The sequence below is a fragment of the Pinus tabuliformis genome, chromosome X, assembly GCF_031772625.1.
Source record: "Pinus tabuliformis cultivar Carrire ecotype Pingquan chromosome X, CPIR1, whole genome shotgun sequence".
Lineage (NCBI taxonomy): Eukaryota > Viridiplantae > Streptophyta > Pinopsida > Pinales > Pinaceae > Pinus > Pinus tabuliformis.
The window spans coordinates 1680571876-1680585688 of record NC_142308.1 but is presented as its reverse complement, the minus strand read 5'-3'; positions in this window follow the sequence as shown (position 1 = coordinate 1680585688).

Genomic DNA, 13813 nt, shown 5'->3' with positions numbered 1-13813 from the left:
TTATAGTCTTTGTGGGGTATTTTATTTCTTTATATTTACAGAGGAGTAAGGTCTATGAAGAGGAGGGAGTTGGTAGTGAGCTAGAAATGTTAGTCTCGAAGGTTTTTGTAGTAGGGTAGATTTTATATCTATGATTATGTCTAGGATTTCTTTATGCTATGTTCATATATATTTGGTTGCAGCTGATCTAGAGTGAAGGTAGTTGTGACCTCTAGTTTACATTTCTTGTATTTTTTATTATGGGTTTTTAGAACTGGAAGGAAGGAATTGGGCAAGAGATAGTATATTTTACATTGTATGGGTGTTGAGTAGGATGTTAGTGTCTATACATTTATCTCATATTTATGCCTGGTTTATGATTAAGATTCTATTTTAGAAGTTCTTCTTTGGTTTTATCCTATCATTTGGGTGAAGACGGGAGAAACCTATGATGGATGTTACCATTGATAATGTTAAAGCGGTTTTGGTCATAATGTGCATAGTATGCAAGGACTGGAACTTAATTCATTTACATTTACACCCTACCCATTTATTTTTTCTTGATCATATTTTAATTTGTGAGCTTAACGATCTGATCTTTGAAGTCGTGAAAAACTCCAAAAACCAAAGCATGAGCATATGTTCATGGGCACTATTGGTTCGAGACCAGAAAAGGTGTTGGGAGATCAGTTTCAATAGGGTGAATGCTACCTTACCCTTGAAAATTTTGGCAACATATGCCACTGTAGAAGTGTCCTTTAGGTATGTGTGAATTCAAAGGTTTTCACATTGAAGGCTTCAAATTATTGAACATCGGGAAGCCTAGTTGATGGTCCCTATCCTATTAACTGCAAATTGGGTATTCATTATTTTTTTCATTGCAACACCTCTAGTAGATATTAATGGTGTTCATGAGTCTATTTTTGGTTCTCTTCTTTATGGAAACAATATTATCTCTCACTCCATTATTCCTACCTTTGAAACTATGAGTTTTTACTTCTGTCCCATGTTGGAAGTAGATTTCGTCAATAAATGGCTACACAACAGGGACCCAATGAGCCAATGATTCATGTTGTTGATGTAATGTCCACACGCCATAGAAATTTGATGGTCTGTCATAGGTAGACACTCTGTGATGGGTTTCATATATACCCAACCTATGGAAACAAGTTGCATTCTATTGTCGAAGCATATAAGAAATGAAAGAATTATGTTCAAGCCTACTGTGACATATTTCACTCACATTCTTATCTAAGTGTTGAGAATCATACTTTCTTCACACTTTTTTTGGTCCTCTCCTTAAATTATCACCTCAAAGGAAGGCTTCAACCATGTTTGTGAGGTGTGATATTGATATCCTTCTACCAAAGACCAAAGGCATATTTTATATCCTAGTTAGATTTATCTTTTCCCTCATTTTTCTCATTTCCTTTTGTTATATGTATGTGTGGAGATGTAAATACCTTTGTTCTCCTTTATAGGAGGATCATGACATTGTAGGTGAGTAAGGAGGCCTAACCCTTTTTTATTTGTTTGCATATTATTTGATCTCTTTCACATATTCTAATAACATTGTTTATCATAGATCTCACATAATCATGGCCTCTTGTGCTCCTAGGAGTTCAATCATTTTTCATTCTACTACCTTAACTTGAACACTGAACACAATTGGAATATAAAAATTTGAAATACTTGTAAGTTGAAATCATAATCTAGAATGATTTTTAATTGATTGAATATTTTTATTTTTTAACATAAAAAAGGTGGATTAACTATTGAAAATCCAAAGATATCTAAAAAAGTGAACATGGCTTCCTTATAAATCACCACTAATATTTTTTGGTTTTCTAAGTTATGTGAGTCTTGAGATGAATGCACACTTAACCTTTGGTTTTACTAATCAAGACCCAAGGGCATCTAAGCCATTAAAACCACTAGGGGATATCACCCGAGCTGGGCCACAATAGCTCTTAACATGACTAGAATTTTGCCTATAGAGTTTCGAATTATGGCCTTAACACCACTAAGTGCCTTAAAAATACACCCTATCATTGTCTATTTTATGCCCATAGGAATAAATTACCACTAATTATTTTAGATAATTTACTTCTAATTAAAAATTTATAGATTTTAATTAAAAAAAAATTAGTTCAATACCATAATATCCTCTCCCTACTTTAATCAATGGGTATGAAAAGTATTAATTAAAATTAAAATCAATGGTCTACTTTTACCAGTTTCCCTCAACCCACCCTCCAACCAATTTTATGTGGAGAAAAATAAAAACCAAACAACATTTAGGGATTACACGATGAACCTGAAAAAACCAAAACCAACCCCAAACAAAGAAAATGAAAATTAAAGTGGTTGGGCTAAAATGTTAATGAAATTTAAACGGGAACTTAACATAGATTTAAGTGTGTAGGAGGGGTTTATAAAATCCCATAAAGTGGGCATATACAATCTCATCATTCAGAGATGTCTGAGGATCCAAACGCCACTTACCCAGTCTAGAACATTTTCTCAAGAAGCAACAGTAGAAGTTGAAGAGGATTCTTAGCAGCTCATTGTTGATGAATATCCGAAGCCTGATCCAAGATACGAAGAGATCATATGGGCATTGCCCAAGGAAAGCTCAGGGAGGATCGTGGCTACAAAGCTTAGGGAAAAATAAAGGATTCCCACCATTGTATTTGCGTGTGAGAATGGAAAAGGTGGGAACAAGAAGCTCGAAGGGCAGATAAGTAAGGTCAATTAATTTATACGATCAGTTAGGCTAGGGATATAGATTGGGGCATGGATAAATTGATTGAATAAGATAAATTGGCATTCTCTTCCTAACACTTAGTGCTAGTGTATCCCTTGTAATATTTATAAAGGCAAGGTGGATCTATACAGGTAGGATAGATATAGTCACCTTACCTTATGACTTGGAAAGGGACCAGTAACCTTACCCTATGACTTGTCAACAGAGTAGTCACCTTCTTCGTGAAACCACATGTTCAGTGTTGTGAATCATTCCAATAATATCTGAAAGACATACTTTTTTTAGAAACTAATTACTTACAATGAATTTCTAAATCAGAATGGTCATAATTAGGGATGAGAAAGAAGGCGATAACACCGTGGTTGGTTGTTAATGGTGTTCGAAATAAATTAGAACCATGAGCACCATTTTTTGATTGTGTTGGATCAACGAGGGAGGTAATTATTTCTCAAATTAAGGTCTTTGCACCCATCCAACCTCCTTCAAGCATGCAGACTCATGGAAAGTTCATCTTCATCTCTAGGGAGGGATGGTAAGAGGTCGCAACAATAGACTTCCCTTCTTCAACAAGCCTTGAGTTTGATCAATCAACAGATAGGTTGAATTGTTAACTTGATATTTCATTGTGTCACACTCTAGGATCCTTATCTCTATGGTATGATTGTATGGTTGTTATGGCTACATCTAGTGCATCTACATCTGAGCCAATTTGAGATCCTATTCCCTGGATAAATATTCTCTAGTTACAAAGTTAGAATTAGTGGTTTCATCCATTGATAAGAACTAGTAAAAGAAAGGGTAAAAATAGCACAAGTAGCATCAATTTACCTAATTGGAAAGTGTTATCACCTGGATTGAACCTCAGGTTGAAGGAAGGCAATGCCAGGGTAACCACAAACCATGCTTAGCCAAGTAACTAGCCCTAATAGGCCGGGAGAGGGCTTTCTCTATAAGGATCTTAGCCAAAATGACTGGATCAGGAAAAGGATTTTAGGCTAGGTATAGTAGCACAAAGTTTTGATTTGATGTTGAAGGGGTTTTGCTGGATCAGGAGGAGCTGGACAGTTTAGGGCTATGGGATTAGGTCAAAATTACAGGGTGTTCAATAGGGCAAGGTAGGCATAAGGTTTATCACTCTAGGGCTTGATGCGTGTGGTTTTTAAGACTAGTGAGAGGTTAGTAAGAGCATGTGATTATCATGGATCCTTCCCAAACTGTAGAAAACATATAATGGTGAATATTTTCCCAAAGAAGAGCACTGATGTAATGAATTTTGCCTATCAACTTGAAAGCATTCACTTATAAGCAATGAAATGATTAATGGCATACACAAAACATACTAACATATGATCACAAAAAGAAAAACTATACTAAAACTCCATACCACATGGATCCCATAAAAATAGCTACAATTCTTATTAATCTCCTGCCAAACTGCTACAAAATGATGTACAATCAAGGTCTGAGCATCCAGCTGAGTCCAACCCTTTACAATGAGAAAGAATAAGAAGATATAGACATTGTTTCAACTTCCTCCCATCCTCAGGGGTCAAATCCCTAAGATGAGGTGCTAATCTAATGAACACTGAACAAGAAATTGGAATCTAGGCATCCTAACAACTTGCCTCTAAAAGTGAGGAAACTGATTCATTTGTGCTCAAAATGACTTTTAATCTAATGAATCTACCCTCTACTACTAATTACCCATCACATTTACAAGCCAAGTAAACATTTACATTAGTAAAACATCCTCCATGAGAGAAAATCCATGAACATAGTGAAAACACAGTAAAATGGCCATCCTATACAAAATTCGTCCTACACGCAACACCATTGGTCCAATGTGAAACGCCACTTTTAGGTCCTTTGTGGAGGCCTTCCCAGCATCCAAATTTCGCTCATGATAGCTCATTGGAAAGATCTTCAAGTCTAATTTCCAAAAAACCTATAATTTATTCTTTTGAAGCTCATTTGACTCCTCAAAAGTTGCTTCTCCAAAGACTGCTTCTCTGTGTCCAAAAAGTGGCAGAAAGGTCATTTTTAGTGTGTGTTTTGACCTTTTGGTGGACCAATTCTACCCCAAAAACTTAGAAAACCCATAGGGTGCAAGCCCTCATTGCTTTGAATCTAAAAATGCAATCCATTTGTCCATTGTGTGCCCCTAGGAAAAGCACAATGCTAGTGGCACTGCACGTTGAGCTAGATTTTATGTGTGTGTAATTTCCAAAATTTGTAAAAAGAAAAATCTCCTCCAAACTTGACTAAAATTGGTTAGAAACACCACCATCAAGCATCTTGATGACCAAGGAAGATTCAACAAGCAACCTAAGCTTATCCTCCTCTTTTTTTCCCTTTAGAGCCCGCCTTAGCCTAGCTTTCATCTTTTTGACCCTCATGTTGCAAATTTTGTTTCAGGTCCTGTAATGGTAGGTCATGTGCCTGATCATCTGATTATCCCTATTGGCCTTCTGCAATAGATTCCCTAGGTGAAAATTGACTCTTTCAATCCAAATCTCTCTATCATCCTCAATTTCCTTCTCAATAGGAGTAAAAGTGACTGGTACCTCCTTGTCACCTTGTCATTTTATCTTGAGAAGTTCCAGCTCCATGAGGACCTGCTTGTCACTCAACTGCTTGTTCTCTTGTACCAGATATGTGATGACATACTTGCCTCTCTCCAAATTTTCCATCAATGCTTAGACTTGAGCCTCCTTTTCCTGTATGATGATGTCCTTTATTGTTTCTTCATCCTGAGTCTTTAAGTCAATTGTTTCCATGCCATGATGAGTATAATGTTGCTCCACATCATCATGCTTTGTCAAATCAAAGTCTCTTTCCTCCTCATCATCAAGATCTTCCACCTGCATCATTTCTTTCCCTTTGTGCAGCTGCTACACCCATACTTGCTTTGTTGATGAAGAAGGCAAAGCCCCTTCCACATCCTGTGCAGCTAGCATTTTCCTATGAGTTGATGAAGAAGGCAAGTTCCCTTCCACATCCTGTGGAGCAAACACTTTCCTATCAGTTGCAAACAATCTCATCGTGCCCCTCTGATATGTCATGTAGGTCTCGGGCACCTCAATGGCTTTAGTCTCTTTGGCCTTCTCATCTTTCTTTACTTGAGCACTGTTAGAAGGTCCTCCTAATTCTTGACACGCTGGTGGAGGAATTTGAGGACCCATAAAGATTTCATGAGCAATAAATGTCTCCCATGTCCATGTTTGCAAGTGTTGAGGCTATGCACTCCTAGAAAAGAGATGGAGGGAGTGAGCAAGAGTGATTAGGAATAATGATAGGGGAGGTGATATTGTGAGGTATTTGGTGGACTAGGTAAACATGAAAATGAGTGGGAGGGTATGAACTATGAAAATGAGGGAGAGGGGCTAGAGTTTTAGGGTATTTCTTTGGGAATGAAAGAAAAAAGGGATATGGAGTGTTATGGAGTGATATAGGGGAGGGGTTCAGGGCTTTAGTGATAGGTGATGGGAGAAATAATATGGGTTAGGGTTCCTAGGGTATAATTAAGGAAGAAAATAGGGTTTCACATTTTTCATGGTAAATTCCTTCAAACACTTCAATTTCAACTTCAATGATGAGGTAGAGGGAGTGCTATTACTTGTTTGAGAGATGAGAGGGTTCTTTGGAAGTTTTTATGAAGTTTGGAGGATTTTTGGTCTTTTCTGCTCAATGTGCAGTGCTAATTACAGATGCAGAGCACCACTTCTCAACATGCAGCGTAGTGTAATTTTGCAATGTTGAAACCTCCCTACATGGAGCGCCCAACTCAGACACGCAATGCCACCTCCTAAACGCGTAGCACCAATTCAATCCAACTTTTTGCTACCTTACTAATGTAAAAATTGAGTGTGGGATAGCTCGTTAGAAATCTTGTTAAGTCTACTTTCTATAACATCTTGAAATTTTCAATTTGGAACTCATTTTCCCTATCAAAAGCTCAGTTTCCCAAGATTGTTCAAAATGTGTAGAATGACGCTGCCAAAATGAAAAGTATTGTTTCAATCAACTTTTGGAGGTCTTCCTCAACTCCAAATTGAGCTCATGATAGCTCATTGGAAATATCTTTGTGTCTAGTTATCATTTTAATCATCAAGAAATTCATTTGGTCATTCCAGATAGGAGAAATATTGATTTTCGCAAGGTCACTCCAGAAGTGCATTAACTCTACTGAGGTAAATGATGTTTTGGACAGTTATCCCAAACCATGAGACCTATATAACACTGAATGAGGTTATTATTCTTGGGTCTATGGTGGACACAAAACCCTCTCACTTTTGTCAAATTAATCTTTTCTTTCTTAGAAACATCATTTTAATAAAACCTACGTGTGGAACATGGGATTTGTAGAAATGAAGGGAAATGAAGGAGATGAGGGGATTCTAATTTCTTGAGAAGATTTTTGGAAGTAGGGAGGGATGTTAAGAACCAAGGGAAAGTGGAATGTCAAGGATTGAGTGAGTGGAATGGGCCCAAAAGGGAAAAACACAGGCCTAACCTAGAAAAGTGTCAAATTGTAGCAATAGGCTAGGGTTTGTGGGAAAATGATGAATTTGTGGGATATCAATGATGGGAAGTGTTTAAGAAGGTATATTAAGGATAGGGGAAGGTGTATGAGCATCAGGATACACGTTTTGTTGATGATTTGACCATCTAAGAAAAATTACCTTCAAAACCCTAAGAGAGGGAAATGAGCCTTACCTAAGCACAATTGAAGCACAAACAATGTGTAAAATGACTTATTGGAACCTGAAATAATGATGACAACTCTTTTAATGATGGTATACTCATCGGAATGGTGACATGAACCAATACTTGGAAAACTTTGGAAGGAGTGAAAACAATCCTAGACCTAATACCTAGTGACCAAATTTTACTTGAAGACTTTGACACCCTAAGACCACTTTGTAAGAGCATGTTTGATTGCTGGTGGAAGGCTACAAAGACTAACACTAACATTGGCTCCATTGGGGATGGTATCTCCTTGGAGGTGCCAAGAACACCGTAGACCAAGTAGCCTTATCCATTGGGCATGGAGTAAAAAAACAATTCAATTTGAAATACATGACTGAATACTGATGACTCAAAGACACAAACTGACTTTTACTCAACTAAAAACTTATTCAATACTAAAACACAACTAACAAACTAGAAAATATGTTCAAAATGGAGCTTATTCAATAAAACCTACTCTACCTATTCCATTCATCACATGATCAAGTGAAATGAAACAACTAATGCAACCAAGTAAGCATTTTGGTTGTTCCTTGAATTCTCCACAAGTGTTTGTTTATGAGCAAGAAGAAACAACTACTAAAATGCAACTCCCGTGAAAACTTGTAAACATATCCAAATTTCCTAGATTGAATAATATGGATTCTCTATCAGACTCCAAAAATACTACATGAGGATCTTGAAATTCATGTGCACTAGGACTTAGCTCATCCAATGGATTACATTTCTTCTCCTCATACCGTGAAAGAAAACGTCATCTGAGTTTTGTGATGAGACTCCTGCTGAAAATGATAAAGAAACTGACTGTCGGATCAAGTTTGTGTCAATACTTTTTTCAAGCTCAAAATTAGCTAATGGATAAGGACTTTGACTGCAGATATCATCCAACACATCAACTATTGGATCATGAAAAACATGAAAATACTATTTCAACCCATTTTCTATTGGTTCCAATGAGATTGCATGATTTTCTACAGGATGCTCATCCTTTATTGAAGATATACTATGCAAATTTCCCTTCAAAAACTGAAATGATTCAAAACATAATGGTACAGAATCATCTTGCATCATTTGATCATATGTTCTAGCTTCCAAGTCTTCATCTGCAACTTGACATTCAATGGAATTCGGGGGCTGCAAATCTAGATATGAGAAGTCCTGAACAAGGATTTAATTTCCCTATAAATGGTCCAAATCAAAACTTATCGACGGTTGATTTATGATTGCATGAAATTTGTCTATGATGAAATGAAACGAAGTAAAACAAAGAGGCAAATATCCTTCACTTCTAAATTTTCTACACTTTCCTCCTCACTTCCATAGCTGATATGCATCGGCTGATCACCAAGCTACTGAAAGTGAACTTCCTCCTTCCACAAACCAGCTGTTGTTTTGTCTACAAGACTAGCTTCTGTTTGGAGAACACAATCATCATCATACTACTCAAACTTAGGCAAATCATCAGTATAAAACACATCATCAAGCATACATGTCAGATCAACATATCTCTCTTCTATCAGCTGATCTATAAAGCAATCATTATCTATGACAACTAGGATAAGAAAGGAAATGTTTTGGATCAACCACTTGTTTTTCTTCAATCAGAGAGCCATGGTCTTGAAAATCATACTCATTCTTATCATGATCTTTGGAATCATCTCTTCCACTGCACTTACCAAAATGTTGAGCTTCACCTCTAAAGATGTCGATTCCTATGGATCTATGTTCTTCCTTTCTTGTTCCTTCAACTTTGCCCTTCTGATCAGCAGATTAGCCTCTACATCTATTACACTATTCTGCATCTCTTTAGGTGTTGCAAGGTTCCTTTCTCTCAGCTAAAACTCCATTTCCATATAAAAGGCTTTCAGATGATGCAAGAGGGACGAATTAGGAGGAGGTCTTATATTAAGAGGCGTCGAACAATAAGCTTGGTTAAATCTGGCAGAAAATTGTTGTAATGTCTCCCTTGGCTGTCTTTTCAGCTAGTTATACTCTTCTAGGATAAAGAAAGGGTTCTGTCTGACCACCCACTTGTCGAGGAAAACTTTGATGAACAACTTGAAATCTAAGATGCTCACATCAGGCAGGGTTTTGAACCAACTCTTGACTTTTCCTTACAAAGAAAGAGTAAAAATCCTAATACTAACATCCTCTTCATCAACTTTAAAAGGGTCAAGAAAAGACTCAAAATTTAGTACATTTCTCTCAGCAGTGATGTTGTCACAGTCATCATCAAATCTTGGTAGATATAGGTAATGATTTTTAGGGAAAGCATGGGATATAGGAGGTAAAATCATAGACTTGTCTCTATCCAGAATTTTACAATGTATAGGAGTATATACAAAAGCTATAGAATTATTCTTGATCTCTTGAGTCTCATCAGTTTGAAGATGGTCATCATAAGATTTGGAAGAAGGGTCTTGATCAAGATCAAAGGCATGTGAATATTTTGTATTCGCAATATTCAAAGGGAAGGAATCACATGCAGGTCTAGGATATTTTCTCAAATACAGTATACTTTGTAAATCCTTCTGGACATTCTCAGGAAAAGAGAAGAAATAATTTATAACAAAGAACATAATGTCTTGGATGAAATTCCAACTTGAATACCTGATCTTTCCATATTGTCCTTTCATGTTTCTGTTGGTCAGGTTCATCCTCCAATGGAGTCCTTGGATCTGATCTCGAAACTGATTTAGAGTCGCCAGGTGAATGATTTCAGCCTTCCGGTGTCTGATCATTGTCCGCCATCAACAGTAAGATCTGAACTTGATACATTTTGCTGAGGAACCTAAAACTACATTCCCAAGTATGGTTGCCACTATGTTATCACCTAGATTGAACCTCAGGCTGAAGGAAGGAAATTCTAGGGTAACCACAAACCACGCTTCGCCAAGTAGTTAGCCCTAATAGGTCGGGAGAGGGCTCTCTCCGTAAGGATCTCAGCAAAAATGAATGGATCAAGAAAAGGATTTTAGGGTAGGTATAGTAGCACAAAGTTTTGATATGATTTTGAAGGGGTTTTGCTGGATCAGGAGGAGCTGGACAATTTAGGGCTATGGGATTAGGTCAAAATTGCAGGGTGTTAAATGGGCAAGGTAGGCATAAGGTTTAGCACTCTAGGGCTTAATGGGTGAGCTATTTAAGACTAGTGAGAGGCTAGGAAGATCTTGTGATTATCATGGATCCTTCCCAAACTGTAGAAAACATATAATGGTGAATATTTTCCCAAAGCAGAGCACTGATGTAATGAATTCTACCTATCAACTTGAAAGCATTCACTTAGAAGTAATGAAATGATTAATGGAATACAAAAAACATACTAACATATGATCAAAAAAGGAAAACTGTACTAAAACTCCATACCACATGGATCCCATAAAAGTAGCTGCAATTCTTATTAATATCTAGCAAAACCCCTTCAAAATCCAATAAAAACTTTGTGCTACTATACCTAGCCTAAAATCATTTTCCTGATCCAGTCATTTTGGCTGAGATCCTTACAGAGAGAGCCCTGTCCCGGACTAGTAGGACTAGCTACTTGGCTAAGCGTGGTTTGTGGTTACCTTGGCATTGCCTTCCTTCAACCGGAGGTTCAATCTAGGTGATAACAGAAAGAAAGTAGTTTGAAAAGATATTTGAGAAATGCCAATGTTTAAGTTTCACCTATAGCACTAGAAAAGGCATATTTTTACCCTGTTTGTGAATGTGCATTGTTATGTGATGGATGGTTCATCATAGGCCTAAGGCAGGTGTACTTTATATAGATTAGAAAACTTTCCCTTATTTCATTTTCCTTTCTCCTTCATTCATGCACTCAAGCTTCTTTCCAGGCGGGCCCCCGATAATGCTAAGTGTTGAAACCAAGAAGAAGAGAATCCTATTGAGGAAAGTGGGAGAGAGCTCCCTTCTATCCAGGACATTTGATCTAGAGGTCAAGGTTTCTCTTGATTCTGAGGATATAGTGGAGAAGAGAAGAGAATTTCCTCACTTGATTCACATTAATAGAGCCACCGATGAAATTGTTAATGTTGTATTCATTCGAGCCCCTCGACATGATATGTTGAAGGTTGATGTGCCACTTTTTTTATAGAGGATTGGATGCATACCCAGGAATTAGGAAAGGTGGGTATCTCAACACGATAATGAAAACTATCAAATTTCTTTGTCTAGTTGATCTCATTCCACCATATATTGATGTGGAGTTGAGTGAATTGGATATTGGACAGAAATTGTTAATGCATGATCTTAAAGTCCACCCTTTGTTAAATTTGTTGAAAGCAGACTAGGATTGGCCTGTATGTAAGATGATGGGATCAAAGTTCAAGGCTCAACAAGATGGATCCTAAGTTGACTTGTAACTTGTCAAACTCTTTGTAGAAGATATAGGTGGATTTTTATATTTGAAAGATGTGGTTTTTTTTAATAAAAAAGGAGGGGTTTATAAAAACACTCTTCCTCGATTTTCAGCCCTGATAATGCACTTTATGAGAATAAAAAATGAGCAGAGAGGCCAAGCGAAGGTGTTTTTCAACATATGCAAGGAGAAGCACCTAGATTCTCTAACTTTGAAGCTCGTTCATGTCTAGCAGTGGCGCATGCACGTTGAAATCTTGGTTATGGTTGTGATTCTCATGAGGAATAAAATCACATGTGATGACACATACATATGGCCACGATTAACACTACCCACATAGACTTCCATCAAGGTCCACCTCGTTTTCATTCATAGGGAGAAGGCCAAGACCATCTTGAAGAAGCTCTATGATACTGTTGTCGAGTTTGCGGACTCCATCATGGAAGAGGTATAGTAGCTCCAATTCATTTTGCCTCAAGGAGAGCACATTGCTCATGTTCAGGAACCAAGAGCTAACCCATTGTAGTGCATTGATATTAGCAAAATTCCTCAAAGTGTTTTCATGGTATCCTTTGCTAACTTCCTTGCTCAAATCTAGCCCCTCATGTCATGGGGGCAGGCTCTTATGACAGATCTCATTTTATGACTCATATAATGAACACATGACCTTCGAAGTAAGTATTTAATAAGCCCCTAATTCCACATTTTGTATGCCTTGAGCTTTCATTCTATTTTGTATGTTGTTTCACCAACCGAGTGTTGAGCTAAGATGATGTATGTCTAGAATGTTGATGAAGGAATGGGAGGGGAACATTGACTTCCATGTGAGAGGATTTTTTGACGTCTTTCATGATGAAGGAGGAGATGAAGGAAGGTGGAGGGCCCCCCTACACCCACATCCCTCCACACTGCACAGTTTCTTCCACTAGTGTCTCTCCTTGCCCCCCTCACTGGAAATTCGAATTGCTACCCTCATGACCATGACCAACTTCGTCTAGATGATCAAGACCCCTCAAGACCATGAGAGACTCTAAGACCTAATCCCTCCCTTGACACTCAGGAAATCAATAGGAATGAGGAGGACATGGCCCAAGAGGCTCTCCAAATTTTTATCGAATTGGTGGGCATCGAGATACAGTTCCGCCACTGGCAGATCATTAATGTGGGAAAAAGCATAATATATCCGGAGGTGTGTTTTTGAATTTATTATCTTTCTTTTATAGGTTTTCTACACGGCTACTTGCGAGGTCTGATCAGTTCCTATGACATATCTGTGAGCGAATTAAAATGGTATTTTCTTATCATTGTTCTTTTTTATGTGGCTTTGTGCTTTTGGTGTTGTAGACTTTTTTTTAGATTCCCGTGCAGATATTAGGTATCATGCTAAGGATGTTTCAAGGTTTGATAACTGGCTTTATTTCTAAGACTTCATAATTTTTTATGGTAGTTAACATTGTTTTCTTACCTGAAAGAGAATCATTACAAGTGGCCCTGTCCTTTTGCGTAGGCAAAACTACCTTGAAGGGTTGAACCACCCGGCATGAGTATTTTTTGTTTTCCTAAACTACCATTGCAAGGGTACTCTTCTGATAAAATCATCCCAGTCTTGCACCTGCCCATAGTTCTTTATTTGTGTCTCAGGGATAATTGAACCTTGATGGACATTCCAACATACCATTGTATTCACCTTTGATCCATGTCACCTTTAACAATTATTTTTGTTATTGAAAAACACAAGGGTAAATAATAAGATTAAGTATACTTCTATTGTTTTGGAAAGGATGGGTATTAAAGTGGGAAGGTTTAGGTCCTATTTCCAATTTTTATGACCAGTAAATATTTTGACTAGTTTGTTAGATGTAATTTGTTAAGAGATCTATACACACCATATTTCATTGTTTGATATTTCTTACCTTGCAGAATCGCCATCCCACTCCCCCTACCCTAGAATATGTGGATGG